At 42.3% G+C, this 22,500-nt stretch overlaps 1 long non-coding RNA gene across 1 annotated transcript in view; it reads right to left on the bottom strand.

The window, feature by feature from the left end:
- Positions 1-5,422: 5,422 nt before the first annotated feature.
- The window catches only part of LOC133638824 (uncharacterized), a 92,132-nt gene continuing 75,054 nt past the window's right edge, over positions 5,423-22,500 (bottom strand). Inside the window, exon 4 of the long non-coding RNA XR_009823690.1 lies at positions 5,423-5,592. This is a non-coding gene — a long non-coding RNA (uncharacterized LOC133638824). The remainder of the gene's footprint in view (positions 5,593-22,500) is intronic.

Raw genomic sequence — 22,500 nt, 5'->3', positions numbered from 1 at the left:
TTAACAACTAGGCTTACAACTATACCTAATATATAAAGGGGTGGAAAAGTGACTATTACCTGCAGGGCAAACATTAGCTAACCAGAAGGCAATAACAATGTAAACAAAAAACACCTGCTTAAAAGATCTAATACAAATGTCCCTGAGGAATGTAAGGTGGGAGTACTGTAATTACCTAACGTTACATTATTATTTTCCATAACAATTTAGCCCCCTCCACAATATTAACCCGACGTTAAAACAGAACTAGCTATTTATTGATTAGCAATTGCCGAATCATGTAACATTAGCTTAATGCTAAAAAGCCAGGTTACTATCACATTCTGTAACAGACAAATAATTTCATGTAGGCTAACGTTACCTACCTGCTACCTCTGTCTTTTTCTCGTTTCTCCTCCTCTTCTTCTCTCTTTTTTCTTCCCTGGGCACCTGACAGTTTTGGCCGTTTTGACATCTTGTGTTGATTTTTTGATGTGGTAAGAGTCATGATACGGGAAGGGAGGGGGCGCACCGTGCAGGGGGATGGGGGGGCGTAATGTTGTAACAAATAATATTTCTATTAAATTGGCTTTACTTTGCATTTTAATTAACGTGGGATTATTTTTTGTATTTAGAAATAATAGTACCAACTTTTTTTCTTTTTTTTTTCTCCAACATTTGTGGCACTGGCGTGGCGCCCCCTGATGGACGGCGCCCTTAGCATTTGCCTATACGGCCTATGCCACGGGCCGGCCCTGCACACACACACACACACACACACACACACACACACACACACACACACACACACACACACACACACACACACACACACACACACACACACACACACACACACACACACACACACACACACACACTGGTTATCATTCGGAATGGGGACCAAGTTTTTGATCACCACTTGTGGGGACCACCCTTTCTACGGGTTGTGGAGGCATTAAAAAAAATGGTGTAAAATAGCCACTGCCCAGTTAGCTCATACACGTCTTTAAATCTCTGGATTGATGAAGTAATGTGCTGATCATTCTTACTGGGGACCCTGGGGAAAAAAAAGAGTTAATATGGTTCATGGGGACCAAATTTGAATCATTTTGCATAATTCACACAAATTTGTACGTGACTACTGAGGACCATTTAAAAAAAAAAAAAAGTTCTAATTAAATATGACATGATCCTCAGAATACAGCACTACAGCTGTCCTCTTATACAAACCCCGTTTCCATATGAGTTGGGAAATTGTGTTGGATGTAAATATAAACGGAATACAATGATTTGCAAATCCTTTTCAACCCATATTCAATTGAATGCACTACAAAGACAACATATTTGATGTGCAAATAATAATTAACTTTGAATTTCATGGCTGCAACACGTGCCAAAGTAGTTGGGAAAGGGCATGTTCACCACTGTGTTACATGGCCTTTCCTTTTAACAACACTCCGTAAACGTTTGGGAACTGAGGAGACACATTTTTTAAGCTTCTCAGGTGGAATTCTTTCCCATTCTTGCTTGATGTACAGCTTAAGTTGTTCAACAGTCCGGGGGTCTCCGTTGTGGTATTTTAGGCTTCATAATGCGCCACACTTTTTCAATGGGAGACAGGTCTGGACTACAGGCAGGCCAGTCTAGTACCCACACTCTTTTACTATGAAGCCACGTTGATGTAACACGTGGCTCGGCATTGTCTTGCTGAAATAAGCAGGGGCGTCCATGGTAACGTTGCTTGGATGGCAACATATGTTGCTCCAAAACCTGTAAGTACCTTTCAGCATTAATGGTGCCTTCACAGATGTGTAAGGAAGGGAAATCACAACGGACATCCCAAATGACGACGAGAGAAGCAAGCACACCTGTGAAGTGAAAACCATTTCAGGTGACTACCTCTTGAAGCTCATGGAGAGAATGCCGAGCATGTGCAAAAAAGTAATCAGAACAAAGGGTGGCCATTTTGAAGAAACTAGAATATAAAACATGTTTTCAGTTATTTCACCTTTTTGTGTAAAGTACATAACTCCACATGTGTTCATTCATAGTTTTGATGCCTTCAGTGACAATCTACAATGTAAATAGTCATGAAAATAAAGAAAACACGTTGAATGAGAAGGCCTGTACTGTACATTTATTTATAATACCTGCTTCTTTTGAGGGTGTCAGTTGAAATATGCATTGGCATTGATGCAGTGTTACATATCTCCCTTATTCACTACACGGAGGACGGCGAGGAGGAGGCGGAGTCTGGTTGGCAGCGTCTATCTCCAGGGATCGCGCGGGTCATTTGAAACACAAACAATTTGGAGCGGCATGGGCCCGATGCTGCGAACGCAATCTAATCTATAAAACTAACAGAGCAGAAATAATTTTAAAGGAGGGGGGCGGAGGGGGGGGGGTGAATAACCTCATCAACAGTACCTACATCAAAACAACGTGATAGATTCAATTGGGATTATGGATTGTGTTTGTAATCGAGCGAAGGACCTTTTCGGTACCAGGAAGTATGAGGTCGCGAGCAGAACGCATGTTTGTCGTGACGAGAATGCCAAGAAGTGTACTTTTGCATCAAGGTCAAAAAAGAAGTGGATTTTTTTCCTCCGTCTCCAGGAGGACTCATGTTCCGCGGGTCTGTGGGACTCGTTTTCATTTTCTATTAAAAGAAAAATGATACAATTAATACATTTTTCAAACTGAGACTTACTGACTTTGGCTCATTTTCTGTGAAGAACATATATCAGAATACATATTTAATGACCACACACCATACACCCCCCCTACACGTTTCTATTACATATAAGATGTCCGGGTCTGGACCCGGGGCTAAAAGAAGTGTGGAAATAGATGTTCTGTGTACCACACACACGCACACACGCACACACGCACAGCAGGCCTAGACAGGAGGAGGACAGAGTGTCGGTACACAGAACATCAGAGGGTCAAATGTGCGAGAAAATGAGAGCAGACAAGCAATGTTGCAACCTTGTGTGGGAGAACCGCAGGTGCAGAAACACAAAAGAAGAATCCCTGTGGGATGCAGAAACTCGTAGAGAAATTTTCCGTGCAACGTTCATATTGTTGTTATTCAGCCAGCGTTTGTGGGTCTAATGGACCCGTTGCATTTTGTGGCTTTTAATGCCTCACAATCAAACACTTTTATGTTAAAATACTGAACAGATGTTTATTGGGATAAGGTAAACATCTGTTCAGTAATTTAACATACCGTATTTTCCGCACCATAACCCGCACCTAAAAACCACAATTTTTCTCAAAAGCTGACAGTGCGGCTAATAAGCGCCTTATATATGGATTAATATTAATATTTATTTTCATAGAGTTTAGGTCTCGCAACTACGGTAAACAGCCGCCATCTTTTTTCCCCGTAGAAGAGGAAGCGCTTCTTCTCTTACGGTAAGCAACCGCCCCCATAGAAGAGGAAGCGCTTCTTCTTCTACTGTAAGCAACCGCCAAGGTGAGCACCCGCCCCCGTAGAAGAAGAAGAAGCGCGCGGATATTACGTTTCATTTCATTTGTGTGTTTCTGTAAAGACCACAAAATGTCTCCTGCTAAGAGACACGCGTACAAGGTTCCACTGACTTTTGATATTCACGTGAACCGCACTGTGGATACAACGGGAGCACGTACGGTGAATATTCGCACCACAGGGAATGAGAAGTCGTCCTTCACCGTGGTTCTAGCTTGCCATGCTAACGGCCAGAAACTTCCACCCACGGTGATATTCAAAAGGAAGACCTTGCCAAAAGAGAACTTTCCAGCCGGCGTCATCATAAAAGCTAACTCGAAGGGTTGTGTGACACTAACGTATGAGCAACGTTGAGTTATTAATGTTGCTATTGCTCTGCACTATTTTGAGTGTTACTATTTTTGTGATTGCACATTTGCACATTACATTTTGGGAGTGAACAGAGTTGTTAGAACGCTGGTTTGTAATATATTATTAAAGTTTGACTGACCTATCTGACTGTTTTTTTGACATTCCCTTTAGCGTAGCGTAGGTGCGGCTAATAACACGGGGCGGCTAATAGGTAAACAAAGTTTTGAAATATGCCATTCATTGAAGGTGCGGCTTACAACACGGGGCGGCTTATGGTGCGGAAAATACGGTAAGTGTTCGGGCTGTACTGTATAGGCTTTGAAGCAGAGCTTGGCAAATATTTTGACTTGGGGGCCATATTGAGAGACAAAATGTGTCTGGGGGGGGCCAATGTGTATGTGTGTATAAATTATACGTACACATTTAGCTGTGTGTTTGGGTCCCTTTTTGTCAGGAACACCAAAAGTCAGTAGAGTTCTAAAAAAGTTATGACAGACCACCTCAAAAAAACGTAATGGAATTTTACAGTGTCAGGTTCAAACACTGACGACATCTATTCAACAAGACAAGAAGCAAAGAATCAAACAGAGACAGAATTCAATTTGGCTCAATTTGAGGAGGGACTGTACCCTTGCACAGTGTCTCAGCACGCTCTGGCGAAAGATTGTACGCCTGCTCCTTTATTTGGACTTTCCCTGACCACATGGCAACAGCTGCTTCCAAAGGGACGTGGGTCGTTACTCAGCCAGCGTTTGTGGGTCTGATGGACCCGTTGCATTTTGTGGCTTTTAATGCCTCAAAACATAAACATCTGTTCAGTATTTTAACATAAAAGTGTTTGATTGTGAGGCATTAAAAGCCACAAAATGCAACGGGTCCATCAGACCCACAAACGCTGGCTGAGTAACAACAATATGAACATTACCCAAGGGTTAACCCTCCTTCCAGACAAGCTCATCAATAAATGTTTGATTGTAGCCGAAGAATGGCTTCAATTCAGAAGTTGTTTTGTCCTACTTAAAGGCTTCTTCTCCTCCTCAAGGGGGCGACACGCCGGCGCACTATCCCCTTCACCGTGGCGCCCCAGGAGCAGCGGGTTTAATTGCCAATTAGACTTCAGCATACGACGCAGGCCGCGGAATGTGGCGGGATTCATGAATATTTGATGCGGTCACAGTCATTCGCATTCCTGGGAACAGTCAGCCGGGCCTCGTCCTCGGCCGAGCACAAGTTCTTCCTTTTCTTGGTTTAGCTCTGGCTCTTTTAGCCAGGTCACGATGTCACCACGTGGCTAATTAAGCTCAATTAAAATGCGATTAAAAATGCATCCCGCGGATGTTTTATTCATCGCTTAAATTGAATTTTGGGCAGCATCCGGCCGAGTCGGGCCCGGAGAGAGGACCGGTATTGATTATTCTTCGAGAACGAGACGTCCGTGCAGCATTACTGTATCATGTACATCTGTGACAACACATTATGATGGATTTTACCTGGGTTTTAATTACCCGTGTCTCTGGCAGATGGCGCACTCTGTCATTAATGCCCATGAATTATTCATCCCCAATCTTTATGACCAATAGCGATGCAATTGGTATATTCTCGCACTTTATTGAATTTTGACATCGTGGCATATCCAGGTGATGTATTAAAACATAATGAGGACACCCACTGGGGACGGTCCTGATCCGGAAAGGGGTTGGGGGGGGGGAGTTGCAGGAATAAATGATGGCGCAGCCCCGAAAATCCACAGGCCTTATCGGCTAATGGCTCTGCAAAGAGACATCAAACTTGTCAGAAGCATGACAAACTGGATCGATATGAACACAAACTGTCAGTCATAATCAACGCGGACACTTCCTGTTGAAAACACGTGACACGATGACCTTGTCCTGGGACTGGGAGTGTCTTACTATTGTATGGCATCACATTGAAAACTGTCAACACAGATCATTCTCGTGGTATCTCATTATCTTCAACCACTCTCACCTGTGCAAGATCTCATTAGTTCAACATTTACAGAAAAACATCTCAAATCGAAACATTTGGGCCATCCTTACAGCTGAACTAAAGGGGAGCTGCACTTTTTGGGGGTCGATTTTGCCTATGGTCCAAACAAGACTATGTCCTTATTTAAAAAAAACAATGGATTAGTGTCAGGTTCAAACACTGATGACATCTATTAAACAAGACAAGAGGCAACAAATTAAACAGAGACAGAATTCAATTTGGACTCAATATATTGAGGAGAGTTGCCCGGACGTTGTATCCTTGCACAATCTCCAGAACGCTCTGCCAAACGATTGTATGCCTCCTTTTTTATTTTGGACCCTCCCCGACCACATAGTCACGGTTGTTTCCAAAGGACAAAGGTCGCAAAAAGTTCACAAAAAAGGTCGTAAACAATTCACAGAAAAGGTCAGTTCAAAAATAGTTCGTAAAATAGTTCAAAAAGAGGTCCATAAAATAGTTCAAAAAGAGTTCGTCTGGAAATTGGGCAGATCCTGTCATCTCTCCGCTTTGAAGTCCTTGGGCCAGAACAACATCCTTCTGTTGATTACCATACATGAGAGAAAACCGAAAACCCTTCATGTGGCTCTCCCCCTTACACAGTGGAGTTTTACGAGCATTCTTCTTGGTAGGTTTCAAAGACATCTTTTGTCTTCTCACCTGACAGAACTCAATGTTACACAAAGTTTTTTGTGATAACTTACAAACAATTATTCTAACAATTAGATTTATATAGCACTTTTCTCGACACTCAAAGGCTCCCCCCAGGGCTGCGTCCTGAGTCCGCTGCTGTTCACGTTGATGACCCATGACTGCTGCGCCAGGTCCACTACTAACCACATTGTGAAGTGTGCGGACAACACGACAGTAGTGGGCCTCATCCGTGACAACAACGACATGGACTACAGGGAGGAGGTGAAACATCTGGTTGACTGGTGCAGAACCAACAACCTGGTCCTGAACGTCGACAAGACCAAGGAGATCATCGTCGACTTCAGGAAGCACCAGTCCAGCCACGCTCCACTCTTTATCAACGGCACAGCAGTGGAGATGGTAAGCAGCACCAAGTTCCTGGGGGTGCAGATAATTGACAATATAACCTGGTCCCTACACACCGGAGCTCTTGTAAAAAGAGCTCAGCAGCGCATGCACTTTTTGCGTGGGATGAAAAGAGCACAGCTCCCTCCCCCCCCGTTCTCAGCACATTCTACAGAGGCACTATAAAGAGCCTACTGAACAACTGCATCTCTGTCTGGACTGGAGCCTGCAATGCCTCAGACTGGAAGTCTCTCCAGAGAGTGGTGAGGACGGCGGATAAGATCATCAGGACTCCTCTTCCTCCTATCCAGGAGATCGCAAAAAGCCGCTGCCTGACCAGGGCTCAGAAAATCTGCAGAGACTCCTCCCACACCCACCAAGGACTGTTTTCACTGCTGGACTCTAGAAAGAGGTCCGCAGCCTCCGTAGCAGAACCTCCAGGTTCTGTAACAGCTTCTTCCCTCAGGTCGTAAGACTCTTGAACGCATTAAAATAATCCCCTCAATTCCCCCCAAAAGTGGATTAACTGGCTGGAATATAAAGACAATATAACATACATCCATAAACGTGCATGCATAGGCAAAAGTGCAAGCCACAGATGCCCTGGGGTGGACTGACGGAAGCGTGGCTGCCAATTTGCGCCGAAGACCACCAAACATTCATTCACGCTCATAGCCTTTTACCCAAAAATGCGTTACTCATTGAAAAACAACCCAAAAATGGTTCATAGTTTTGAAAACCCAGAAACTGAGTTAAAATAATCCCCTTATAACCCAAACAAATTGATTGCTCTTCATAAAAATAACTCAAACATTTAACCCAACACTCGCAACTCATGAATTGGGTTATCAACATAACCCAGCATTTTTTCAACCACTGTGCCAAGCCTTGAAATACAGTCTGGTGTGCCGTGGGAGATTATCTAGTTTCACCTATTTGGGTTCAAAATATTTTTTGCAAACCAGTTGTCAGAAAAATTGTCCGTAAATTATCAAAAAACTTTCCGTTCTCTAAGTTCCCAATGAAGACAAGCGGTTGTCTTTGTTGCACCCAAGCAAAGGCTTGGAAAATTACATTGTGTACGATGGGAGGAGATGGGATGGGGGTTATCTATTGTCATCCAAGACCTGCCCAAGCTAGATCCAGGACCAGCCCAAGCCTGAGGCATCTTTTTCTTTTGTTTTCAATGTGACCAAAAACAAGAGCTGTTTACATACCCCCCATTCCTTTGGAAGCAGATGCTGTTGTGTAAACAGGGAGTGTCCAAATAAAGGAGGGGACGTAAACTTTTTTTCGTCAGAGCGTGGTGGAAGACAGTACAGAGAGTACAGTCGCCGCGTTTCTCCTCTTTTGAGCCAAATTGAATTCTGTCTCTGTTTATTTCTTTGCTTCTTGTCTCGTTTAATAGATGTCATCAGTGTTTGAACCTGACACCAGTAATTATAGTCTGCAAATGATGTGTTGTTGTTGAGTGTTGGTGCTGTCTAGAGCTCGGCAGAGTAACCGTGTAACACTCTTCCATATCAGTAGGTGGCAGCCGGTAGCTAATTGTGTTGTAGATGTCAGAAACAGCGGGAGGCAGTGTGCAGGTAAAAAGGTGTCTAATGCTTAAACCAAAAATAAACAAAAGGTGAGTGCCCCTAAGAAAAGGCATTGAAGCTTAGGGAAGGCTATGCAGAACGAAACTCAAACTGAACTGGCTACAAAGTAAACAAAAACAGAATGCTGGACGACAGCAAAGACTTACTGCGGAGCAAAGACAATGTGCATCCGAACATGACATGACAATCAACAATGTCCCCACAAAGAAGGATAAAAACAACTGAAATATTCTTGATCGCTAAAACAAAGTAGATGCGGGAAATATCGCTCGAAGGAAGACATGAAACTGCTACAGGAAAATACCAAAAAAAGAGAAAAAGCCACCAAAATAGGAGCGCAAGACAAGAACTAAAACACTACACACAGGAAAACAGCAAAAAACTCAAAAAGTCACGGCGTGATGTGACAGGTGGTGACAGTACACCTACTTTGAGACAAGAGCTATAGTGATGCATGCTTGGTTATGGTTTAAAGTCACATCCAACAATTGCGACAACGACTTTTTACTGTCAACTGAGTTTCGTTTTTTAATGATTTCTGCCGGTGGTGTGCCTCCGCATTTTTTCAACGCAAAAAATGTGCAAAAAGTTGAAAAACACTGATCTACAACACACATACACACACTCACATTTGTATTACTCGCAGATTGAATGAATGGGAGTATTAAAGGATTAAAGGATTAAAGTGCATAGTTTAGATGCTTCTTTTGTTGCCGCTACCGCAAAACATTGCATACATTTTATAACGGTCTGCATAAACCCTATTTATTCTATATTATAATACCTTTTATTATCATCTCGGCCAAGAGTGAAGGAGAGGGATACCGTTTTGATTCATGTCTGTGTGTGTTTTACCAGGATTACGCAAAAAGTACATAACCCATAATAAAGCTTTATCATGGAGGAAGTGCCTGGCAGGAAGCTATAAAATGTTTTTTTTTTTACGGTTTCCCTTTCTGCAATTCAAATGGTTTGGTCACAGCATTAAGCCTCTAATGTCCTGAACCAGCAAGCCTCCATAACATAAATGTCCCAATGCGTTCAGACAAAACACACTTTGTTTTTTTCCTACTTTTTCTGCACTCTCCACGGTCATTTCAGCTTTGGAAGAAGGGTTTATTAAAAGTTTATGATCTGGCCCTTCCAAGCCTGAGGACGGGGGGAAAAAAACACACATTTGATTGATTGACAGAGGCCACAATATCCTTCACTCCCCCCCTCCAAGGATGAAGACGAGGGACCTTTATCTCCCGTGTGCCCACTAAACCTTGACCCCATCCCCCTCGCAAACTCCTCACGAGCCATCAACCTTTGAGGGAATCATTTCACAGCCCTGTGTGAGCCGGACTCCACTTGAATGGCCTCGCTATTTCCCATCATCGCTCATCTCTTGGAACTCCACGGGGACAGAGTAGCCCCGCCACCCGAAAAATGAGGGACATCATTATTACAAAAAAAACTCCACGAAAAACAAGGCAGCACTTGCAGCCATACTTTCCTTTTAACAACACTCAGTAAACGTTTGGGAACTGAGGAGACACATTTTATAAGCTTCTCAGCTGGAATTCTTTCCCATTCTTGCTTGATGTACAGCTTAAGTTGTTCAACAGTCCGGGGGTCTCCATTGTGCTATTTTAGGCTTCATAATGCGCCACACATTTTCAATGGGAGACAGGTCTGGACTACAGGCAGGCCAGTCTGGTACCCGCACTCTTTTACTACGAAGCCACGTTGATGTAACACGTGGCTTGGCATTGTCTTGCTGAAATAAGCAGGGGCGTCCATGGTAACGTTGCTTGGATGGCAACATATGTTGCTCCAAAACCTGTAAGTACCTTTTCAGCATTAACGGTGCCTTCACAGATGTGTAAGTTACCCATGCCTTGGGCACTAATACACCCCCATACCATCACAGATGCTGGCTTTTCAACTTTGCGCCTAGAACAATCCGGATGGTTCTTTTCCTCTTTGGTCCGGAGGACACGACGTCCACGGTTTCCAAAAACAATTTGAAATGTGGACTCGTCAGACCACAGAACACTTTTCCACTTTGTATCAGTCCATCTTAGATGAGCTCGGGCCCAGCGAAGCCGACGGCATTTCTGGGTGTTGTTGATAAACGGTTTTCGCCTTGCATAGGAGAGTTTTAACTTGCACTTACAGATGTAGCGGCCAACTGTAGTTACTGACAGTGGGTTTCTGAAGTGTTCCTGAGCCCATGTGGTGATATCCTTTACACACTGATGTCGCTTGTTGATGCAGTACAGCCTGAGGGATGGAAGGTCACGGGCTTAGCTGCTTACGTGCAGTGATTTCTCCACATTCTCTGAAGCCTTTGATGATATTACGGAGCGTAGATGGTGAAATCCCTAAATTCCTTGCAATAGCTGGTTGAGAAAGGTTTTTCTTAAACTGTTCAACAATTTTCTCACGCATTTGTTGACAAAGTGGTGACCCTCGCCCCATCCTCGTTTGTGAATGACTGAGCATTTCACGGAATCTACTTTTATACCCAATCATGGCACCCACCTGTTCCCAATTTGCCTGTTCACCTGTGGGATGTTCCAAATAAGTGTTTGATGAGCATTCCTCAACTTTATCAGTATTTATTGCCACCTTTCCCAACTTCTTTGTCACGTGTTGCTGGCATCAAATTCTAAAGTTAATGATTATTTGCACACACAAAAAAAAGTTGATCAGTTTGAACATCAAATATGTTGTCTTTGTAGCATATTCAACTGAATATGGGCTGAAAATTATTTGCAAATCATTGTATTCCGTTTATATTTACATCTAACACAATTTCCCAACTCATATGGAAACGGGGTTTGTATATAATAGTCTCCTTTTCAGGTGAGAGAGGACGCTAAAGGCAACACCCCCAATATTGTTGTCCGGGTGGAAATCGGGAGAAATTTTCGGGAGGGGCACTGAAATTCGTGAGTCTCCCGGGAAAATCGGGAGTGTTGGCAAGTAAGCTTGCAGCTTCTACTTCAACAATAGATGTCATGGTCGTCCTTGCAGGTCAGTCACGAAAACATAAAAGCATAAATACTCCAATTTTCTAATGCATACAAACAAGAATGCAAATGTTCCCCTCTTTTGGCCTCCAGAAAGGAATATCATTATTCTTACTGGAATGGCGTCATGTTTGAGTCATGAACAGCAATAAACTAGAGTGCATGTAGCGCCTCCTGCATGCATGTACATGTGTCATGATAATAGCAGCCTATTATGCAAAATGGAGCCTTTTAATGATGCTAACAGTTATAAGAGTCCTTAGAGAACCACATCTCCCTTGCTTGCTTGCACCGCCGCGTATATGGTTTTCATGATGCCATTCATGTCATAAACATGCAACCGCAAGCGAGGCTTTGTATTAAAAAAATAAAAAAAATAAAAATAAAAGACTTTGCTATACATCTTAAAGCCTGGAACTCTAAGTTTGACATTTAGTTATATACTGTATGTAAGTGTACATGTGGTATTTTACACTAAACACTAATAATCACCCCTTTACCTCATTCTTTTGTACACAACTGCATATAACACCATCCTGTTGAATGTTACTGTTTTAGATTTGTTTACCGTATTTTCCGGACCATAAGGCGCACTTAAAATCATTGTTTTTCTCTCAAAACTCGACAGTGCGCCTTATAACCCGGTGCGCCTAATGTACGGAATAATTCTGGTTTTGCTTACCGACCTCAAAACATTTTTATTTGGTACATGATGTTATAAGTGTGACCAGTAGATAGCAGTCAAACATAAGAGATACATGTAAACTGCAATATAATGGCAATAACGAGTCATACCAAAGACTAGAAAAATGGGACCCATTACCTTCCTGTTTGGTACTCAGCATCAAGGGTTGGAATTGGGGGGTTAAATCACCAAAAATTATTCTCGGGCGCAGCCACCGCTGCTGCTCACTGCTCCCCTCACCTCCCAGGGGGTGATCAAGGGTGATGGGTCAAATGCAGAGAATCATTTCGCCACACCTAGTGTGTGTGTGGCAATCATTGGTACTTTAACTTTAATATGACTCAAGTAAACAACACCAAAATGTTATGTTTTTACATTTAAAATATAGAACATTACACACGGCGCTCAAAAATCAATCAAAATGTTTCAGCACGACTTTGGTAAGCTATGAAGCCGCACCGCTTGATGGATTGTCGGCGCATTTAGCATACGCGTATTATTATGGTGTGTGTATAAGGTAAGACATATCTGGCATTTTGTTTCGCAGTATTATGCAAAAGCAACTTTTCTTACCTTATGATAGCTGCTGATCTGTATTTGGGATCTGCATGAATCCTGAAAAATTGCACCGTAGTCAATAAGGATAAAAATAAGATGGACTAGTAAGGAAAATACTGTTTTGCCGTTTGCTGATGTGTTTTCGGAAACTGTAAATTGTTTTGTCTTTTGTCAATTTGGTTTGTGAAATTGTAAGTTGTTTTGTCTTTCGTTTCCTGTAATTGTAATTTTTTTTTATCACGTAGCGTAAAAGCGTACAACAAGGCCATCAAACTATGAGAGTATTGTTTTTGTTGATCAAATCAAATCCTTCAGAAATGATTGACAGTAAGGTTGTCCTCAGTGGCGCCCCAAGTGGTCGACTCGAAACCCGTCATAACTACAGCTCAGAATGCCCTCTTCATACAGTACAGGCCAAAAGTTTGGACACACCTTCTCATTCACAACACGACTGATGGTCCCAACCCCATTGATAGAGCAAGAAATTCCACTAATCAACCCTGATAGGGCACACATGTGAAGTCAATCAATCAATCAATCAATGTCAGGTTCAAACACTGATGACATCCATTAAACAGACAAAGAATCAAGGAATTAAACAGACAGCATTCAACTTAGCTCAATTGGGGAGAAACGTCTGGGCTGTACTCTTTGAACAGTCTTCCACCACGCTCTGACGAAAGATTGTACGCCTCCTCTTTTATTTGGACATTCCCTGATTACATGGCAACAGCTGTTTCTAAGGGAGGGGGGTCATAAACAGCCTTTGGTTACAAAACAGTTCAAAGAAAAGGTGCCTGGAGGCGGGTCCTGCTTCCTCTCCGCTTTGTCGGGTCAAGACAAAATCTTCCTGTGGATTACAATAGCTCAAAGAAACCGACACCTTCATGTCGCTTCCCATCCTACACAGTGGAGTTTTACAAGCCTTTTGATTGGTAATAATAATAATAATAATAATAATAATGGATTAGATTTATATAGCGCTTTTCTAGACACTCAAAGCGCTTCACAGAGAAGTGAGAACCCATCATTCATTCACACCTGGTGGTGGTAAGCTACTTTCGTAACCACAGCTGCCCTGGGGTAGACTGACGGAAGCGTGGCTGCCAATTTGCGTCTACGGCCCCTCCGACCACCACCTATCATTCATCATTCATTCACCAGTGTGAGCGGCACCGGGGGCAAGAGTGAAGTGTCCTGCCCAAGGACACAACGGCAGCGATTTTGGATGGTAAGAGGCGGGGAGCGAACCTGCAACCCTCAGGTTTCTGGCACGGTTGCTCTACCCACAACGCCACGCCGCCCCCGGTAAGATGAAAGACAGCTTTTGTCTGCTCGCCGGGAACTCATGGCAACACAAAGTTTTGTGACAACTTAGATACAATTATTCTGACACAAAGTTTATTTATTAGCCCTTAATCACAAGTGTCTCAAAGGGCTGCACAAGCCACAACGACGTCCTCGGCTCAGATCCCACATCAGGGCAAGAAAAAACTCAACCCAATGGGGTACAATGAGAAACCTTGGAGGGGACCGCAGATCCAAGGTTTTTCATTGTCATACCATTGGGTTGAGTTTTTTTCTTGCCCTGATGCGGGATCTGAGCTGAGGACGTCGTTGTGGCTTGTGCAGCCCTTTGAGACACTCGTGATTTAGGGCTATATAAGTCAACTCTGATTGATTGATTGATTAATATTTCACCTTTTTTTGTGAAGTACATAACTCCACATGTGTTCATTCATAGTTTTGATGCCTTCAGTGACAATCTACAACAGGGGTCACCAACGCGGTGCCCGCGGGCACCAGGTAGCCCGTAAGGACCAGATGAGTAGCCCGCTGGCCTGTTCTAAAAATAGCTCAAATAGCAGCACTCACCAGTGAGTTTCCTCTATTTTTTAAATTGTATTTATTTACTAGCAAGCTGGTCTCGCTTTGCCCAACATTTTTAATTCTAAGAGAGACAAAACTCAAATAGAATTTGAAAATCCAAGAAAATATTTTAAAGACTTGGTCTTCACTTGTTTAAATAAATTCATTTATTTTTTTTACTTTGCTTCTTGTAACTTTCAGAAAGACAATTTTAGAGAAAAAATACAACCTTAAAAATGATTTTAGGATTTTTAAACACATATACCTTTTTACCTTTTAAATTCCTTCCTCTTCTTTCCTGACGATTTAAATTAATGTTCAAGTAAATTTTTCTTTTTTATTGTAAAGAATAATAAATACATTTTAATGTAATTTTTCATTTTAGCTTCTGTTTTTTCGACGAAGAATATTTGTGAAATATTTCTTCAAACTTATTATGATTAAAATTAAAAAAAAATATTCTGGAAAAGCTAGAAAATCTGTAGAATCTCATTTAAATCTTATTTCAAAGTCTTTTGAATTTATTTTAAAATTTTTGTTCTGGAAAATCTAGAAGAAATAATGATTTGTCTTTGTTAGAAATATAGCTTGGTCCAATTTGTTATATATTCTAACAAAGTGCAGATTGGATTTTAACCTATTTAAAACATGTCATCAAAATTCTAAAATTAATCTTAATCAGGAAAAATTACTAATGATGTTCCATAAATTATTTTTTAAATTTTTTCAAAAAGATTCGAATTAGCTAGTTTTTGTCTTCTTTTTTTCGGTTGAATTTTGAATTTTAAAGAGTCGAAATTGAAGATAAACTATGTTTCAAAATTTAATTGTCATTTTTTTCGTGTTTTCTCCTCTTTTAAACCGTTCAATTAAGTGTAAATATCATTAATTATTAATAATAACAGAGTTAAAGATGAATTGAGCAAATTGGTTATTTCTGGCAATTTATTTAAGTGTGTATCAAACTGGTAGCCCTTCGCATTAATCAGTACCCAAGAAGTAGCTCTTGGTTTCAAAAAGGTTGGTGACCCCTGATCTACAATGTAAATAGTCATGAAAATAAAGAAAACGCATTGAATGAGAAGGTGTGTCCAAACGTTTGGCCTGTTCTGTACATTAGTAAACTTTATCATAAAAATGTGATATTTTTTTCTATTTCCGATTCCCTCACTCATCCACAAGTTTGTACATGTTTGTAACCCTGCTACTAACCAAACAACAATGCAGCATAATAATCTTAACTTTCCCCATTTTGTTTGCAAGCGTCGGACCGGTGCCTTCACCCACCCGTTCAAGCACGGAGGCCTTCCAGCAGGTCGTTAAGCACAAATACACTGACATGGCCCCCCCCGTCCACTACATACCCGGGGGTGAGGCATCAATCAGAAGACGAGGCATGGCGGACTGACAGCTTGATGGGTGGCGACGCTAAGGATGCTGTCATTTGGGCTCGGTACAGACGCCCGACTCGTTAAGGGACGGAAGTGTTCGCTTTCCCCGATATCCCACGATCTCTGCATTCCCTGATGGAATTCTCCGCCGGAAAAAATGCATGGCAGTTCGCTGAAAGGAAATCTTTCGGCATTCCTACGAGGGGTGATTGGATTCTTGCTGATAAAATATGACTCTACAAGAGAGGCACTCGAATTGTCTTATGAGGGCAGGCTTCTATTAAAGGGGTGGTTATTAAATCGAAAAGGCCTTATTTTTTTTTTGCAGTTGTAGCCAAGGTCAAGGATAATTGTTTTTCTTCGTCCATTTCGCTCTATTCACAATATATTGACTCGAACCGCCCGGCATTGCGTTGCTCCTCGCCCAAAACGACGACCTTCGGGTCTAAGTGTGATTTCGAGGGATCTTGTACAGCCCTAAAGTGTATTACGTTGAGGTAATGCATTATGTTAGGCAGCACTCCCCGGACAATCAGTCATTGTCTACTCAAGCTCGTGGTACCTCCCCTATCTGGTCCCAAATAAAGGTCGGCGTACGTAGGGACCGCTCCTGCAAGGTCGCGGCGCCCTGCAAACAGTCAGTCCCGCGTAGGTTTACCGTGGTACAATTACGAAAAAAGGTCCATCTTACACTGAGGGATCTCCAGCTGCGGCTCTTCAAGATCTTCATGAATAAACTATGACCGTTTTATCATTTACGAGCGGCGAAGACGATACTCGCTTCCAAAAGAATATAATGTTCTAATGAAATGCTTGACATTTAATCTTGATGCCCTCACTTCACTTGAGGAATAACAATATCACAATGCTCTTTTGAGAGGGGTTTTGGGGCCTGGTGGAGATGTGAAGTTCGTGGATATTTGCAAAGATACGTCACCAGTCCAGTCACGGCAGCGCTTTGAATAGCCTAATCAATATAAATTTCACTGACCAATTTGTATGTAATTACTGCGGAATACAAAAATTAACACTTTTCAGGAAGTTCTCCTAATGTTCATGAGCTTGTTCAACAAAACCAGTGAAGTTGGCACGTTGTATAAATGGCAGTGACGTGCGGTGAGGTTCATGACTGGTGAGGCACTGACTTCATCACAGTCAGATTTACAAACATATGAACCCTAAAGAGTATCTTATTCACCATTTGATTGGCAGAAGTTAACGGGTTATGTTTAAAAGCTCATACCAGCATTCTTCCCTGCTTGGCACTCAGCATCAAGGGTTGGAATTGGGGGTTAAATCACCAAAAATTATTCCCGGGCGCGGCGCCGCTGCTGCCCACTGCTCCCCTCACCTCCCATGGTGTGATCAAGGGATGGGTCGAATGCAGAGGACACATTTTACCACATCTAGTGTGTGTGTGACAATCATTGGTACTTTAACTTAACTTTAACTTTACACATACAAACTGTAGCACACAAAAAAGCACATTTAATAAAAAAAAAACCGTTATTATGGTCTTACCTTTACTTATAAGTGCGGGAACAGTCGTGTTCGTGTTGGAGGAGTTGTGAATGAATGAAATATGAAATCCGTGCTGCAGTCTGCAGGTGTACCTAATGTTGTGTCCCTGTTCACGGCTCCTCCGGCGCGAGCATTGTTGGCTTCTTGTTAAGTGACTTTTTTGGGGTGGATTCTGTCTTGCACGTGGAGGGTTTGGGTGTGGGCTTTGGTTGGTGTGGCGCTCCCGTCAAGATGCATTCTACGGCGGGAGTGCTTTAACCGGCACAAGGAGGCGGGGTTACTGCGAGCCTCCCACAGTGCGTCTTCGCAGCAGTTTTATGATTGCTCAGCACAAAAAATACGTGACACACATACAGTTGTTGACAAAATACACTGTACATTATATACCTCAGCTAACTAAACTATGGAAATGTATAATGTAATTCATATAGCAATACGGTCTCACTGCACAGCAGGCCAGCAGTTAGCCGAGTCCGCAATCCATGGTGAGGCACAAGTGCCTCAACTGGCTGCTGATCACCGCACCGTCTCTTCTCAGTATTTGAACGGAAAATGTGAAAATTCAGCGATTTTGAATAAAAATAATCTAAAACTGGTGAAGTTAAATGGAAAATAACTTTATAGTATAATCACTGAATACATATAACAATGTAATTTTTTTTTTTCTTTTTACATTTGTTTTCTTTCCATGATGACAGGTGAGGCCCCGCCTCACCTGCCTCTAGTGACCGCACGTCACTGATAAATGGTAAATAAAAACAGAATAAAATGATTTGCAAATCCCTTTCAACCTATATTCAATTGAATAGACTGCAAAGACAAGATACTTTACATTCGAACTGGAAAACTTTGTTAGTTTTTGCAAATATTAGCTCAATTGGAATTTGATGCCTGCAACGTGTTTCAAAAAAGCTGGCACAAGTGGCAAAAAAGACTGAGAATGCTCATCAAACACTTATTTGGAACATCCCACAGGTGAACAGGCTAATTGGGAACAGGTGGGTGCCATGATTGGGTATAAAAGTAGCTTCCATGAAATGCTCAGTCATTCACAAACAAGGATGGGGCGAGGGTCACCACTTTGTCAACAAATGCGTGAGCAAATTGTCAAACAGTTTAAGAACAACATTTCTCAACCAGCTATTGCAAGGAATTTAGGGATTTCACCATCTAAGGTCTGCAATATCATCAAAAGGTTCCGAGAATCTGGGGAAATCACTGCACATAACCCTGAATGCAAAAACCGACATCAGTGTGTAAAATATCACCACATGGGCTCAGGAACACTTCAGAAAACCACAGTCAGTAACTACAGTTGGTCGCTACATCTGTAAGTGCAAGATGAAACTCTACTATGCAAAGCGAAAGCCATTTATCAACAACACCCAGAAACGCCGCCGGCTTCACTGGGCCTGAGCTCATCTAAGATGGACTGATGCAAAGTGGAAAAGTGTTCTCCATCCGGATTGTTCTAGGCGCAAAGTGTAAAAGCCAGCATCTGTGATGGTATGGGGGTGTATTAGTGCCCAAGACATGGGTAACTTACACATCTGTGAAGGCGCCATTAATGCTGAAAGGTACATACAGGTTTTGGAGCAACATATGTTGCCATCCAAGCAACGTTATCATGGACGCCCCTGCTTATTTCAGCAAGACAATGCCAAGCCGCGTGTTACAACAACGTGGCTTCGTAGTAAAAGAGTGCGGGTACTAGACTGGCCTGCCTGTAGTCCAGACCTGTCTCCCATTGAAAATGTGTGGTGCATTATGAAGCCTAAAATACCACAACGGACTGTTGAACAACTTAAGCTGTACATCAAGCAAGAATGGGAAATAATTCCACCTGAAAAGCTTCAAAAATTGGTCTCCTCAGTTCCCAAACGTTTACTGAGTGTTGTTAAAAGGAAAGGCCATGTAACACAGTGGTAAAAATGCCCCTGTGACAACTTTTTTGCAATGTGTTGCTGCCATTAAATTCTAAGTTAATGATTATTTGCCCAAAAAAAATGAAGTTGTCTTTGCAGTCTATTAAATTGAATATAAGTTGAAAAGGATTTGCAAATCATTGTATTCTGTTTTTATTTACCAATTACACAACTTTGAATGCTGAACTAATGAGCTATTTTACCTCAGGTACCATTAACGGAACTTTGACCTTGAAAACTTTGAATGCTGCACAATGCGTATGGCTTCTGACTTAATAAACAGAACTAATCTGCAAGGTGTGTCTTACTGGACAGATGGTCAGTTTGGGCAGGGTCAACACCGTAATTCCCCCCGACCTCCCCTTTACCCTCAGACTGCTCCACTGATGGCGTCAGCAGACAGCCGACCACAGGCTACTGTAGAATGTTTCAGATCGTCCTTGGAGGGAAAGAAAAAAAGGACAAGACGGTAAACCAGAGTCATAACGGACGTGTGATCTACTGATGGTGTTGACAGCTCAGTATTTGAATCCTGAGAACAGATTGTCTAGATTAACAATAAAAGAATAATGTAAAAAATGTTTCTCATATTCTGGAGACGTTAGGACACAACTCTAGAACAGGTACTTACAAACAGAGCCTTGAGGGTTCTAAAAAAACAAAAACTAACCACAGATCAAGGGACTGCTTGCAGCTTGCTCACGGTTACATTTTTCAAACCAATAATTATAACAAGAACACCATTTGCTGGTTTATGTTTCTATTATATTTTTCACAATTACTCATTTTTGGTAATACCATTTTTTTACCGGCACAAATTAAATAAGTGGTGTTTACGGCGGTCACTCACACTCTTTAGTCAACAAGTACGCGCAGGGAGCGTGTGTACACATACAAAAGCAGTCCAAGAGAAGCAACCAACAATTTGTAGTCATGTTGTTGTTATGATACAATATACATTCAGTGATTGCCAAAGCTATATATCCAAATTGATATTAGCTAATGTTGCGTCGACCAGCTCTTCCTCCCAGGGAATCTAAGTTGATGGTCAATCCCAAGTTCTTTCGATGACATATATGCTGAGTAAGAAGGACCACCAAGACAGAATTGGAATATTATCAAGTTTTACTAAAGCTTTAGGAGAACCACCTAGACCAATACATTCATATCGGCTACTCTAGTTGATCTGACATTCAAACGGAAAAACCAACTCCTTGCACACAAAGAAAGCCCCCATCTCTCCCCCTCGCAACACTGATAAGCAAAGAGTGGGTGTTGTATTTCACATTTCAATGGTTAAGACACTAAACAGGCATCCGAGGACAAAGAGAAACTGGTAGAATATACAAAGGAAAAGTACTAGCTGATCAAACATGGCTATGAATAAAGAAAGAACTCTTAAACATACATGCATTCTCCACACTAACAACACCCAAGGGGCGGAGTTACGTCATTACGTCCTACAAGCCATAAGAGGGAAGGATATACTGTGTAAAATACTTTGGTAAGTTAGCGCCTTCTAGGCATCGGTGTAAATGTTGCAAACAGCCCCTTTAAATACCGTGAGAACCCGAAGAAACTAAGGGTCATAGAAGGATTGTTTTTTTATAGAAGTGACAGGGGACTCACATAGAACCCAGACAAAAAGAACACCGGGCCACAGGAATATACAGAATCCTGCTGGGAAATGATCTAATGGGAATGTTGTCCCACATTAATCAATCAATCAATCAATGTTTTTTTATATAGCACTAAATCACAAGTGTCTCAAAGGGCTGCACAAGCCACGACGACATCCTCGGTTCAGAGCCCACATAAGGGCAAGGAAAAACTCACAACCCAGTGGGATGTCAATGTGAATGACTATGAGAAACCTTGGAGAGGACCGCAGATGTGGGTGACCCCCCCGGCCCCCCGCCCCCTCTAGGGGAGACCGGATGCAATGGACGTCGAGTGGGTTTAGCATAATATTGTGAAAGTCTAGTCCATAGTGGATCTAACATAATAGTGAGAGTCCAGTCTATAGTGGGGCCAGCAGGAGACCAACCCGAGCGGAGACGGGTCAGCGGCACAGAGATGTCCCCAACCGATGCACAGGCGAGCGGTCCACCCCGGGTCCCGACTCTGGACAGCCAGCACTTCATCCATGGCTACCAGACCTGTGCCTCCCCTCCCCAAGGGAGAGGGGGGCAGAGGAGAAAAGAAAAGAAACGGCAGATCAACTGGTCTAAAAAGGGAGTCTATTTAAAGGCTAGAGTATACAAATGAGTTTTAAGATGGGACTTAAATGCTTCTACTGAGGTAGCATCTCTAACTGTTACTGGAAGGGCATTCCATAGTACTGGAGCCCGAATAGAAAACGCTCTATAGCCCGCAGACTTTTTTTGGGCGCTGGGAATCACTAATAAGCCAGAGTTCTTTGAACGCAGATTTCTTGCCGGGACATATGGTACAATACAATTGGCAATATAGGATGGAGCTAGACCGTGCAGTATTTTATATGTAAGTAGTAAAACCTTACAACTTTAAAGACTTATATATATGTTTAAGATGTTGTACCATTTTTGTATATGACGTGAAAGTGCCATTGGTTAGTGTGTTTGTTATAAATGTGTGTATCCACAGGTTATTGGGAGTGGTGGGTTTGGGGGACTGAAACTGACTGACCCTCAACCCCTGACAAATCACAAAAAAGAAGGCATACTTGGGCAAGGAGGTTTGAGAACACAGATTTACCCTGTGCACTACATTAGGATTTATGGAGTACAGTGGTACCCCGACTTAAAAGTATTTTAAGATAAGAGAAGTCTCTCTGCTTTTTGCTATGCTTTAGGTTACAAGCAACATTTGATTGACCAGCCTCCCCACCGCTGTTTGAAGTCGTGACTGTCCGCAGCCCACAGCTAGGGATCAAAACAAATCACAAGAAATGAGAAAATTAACGGGGGGGGGGGGGGGGGTATGTCAAGAAAAAGAAGCGGACGGCAGCCACTGAACCAGAAAAACCAACCATCAAAGGCATTACCCACCTAGTAGCTGACCCGGCAAGGCAGTCAGAGCGC

Source organism: Entelurus aequoreus, linkage group LG21 (genome assembly GCF_033978785.1).
Source record: "Entelurus aequoreus isolate RoL-2023_Sb linkage group LG21, RoL_Eaeq_v1.1, whole genome shotgun sequence".
Taxonomy (NCBI): domain Eukaryota; kingdom Metazoa; phylum Chordata; class Actinopteri; order Syngnathiformes; family Syngnathidae; genus Entelurus; species Entelurus aequoreus.
This window is presented reverse-complemented; position numbering and strand designations above follow the sequence as displayed.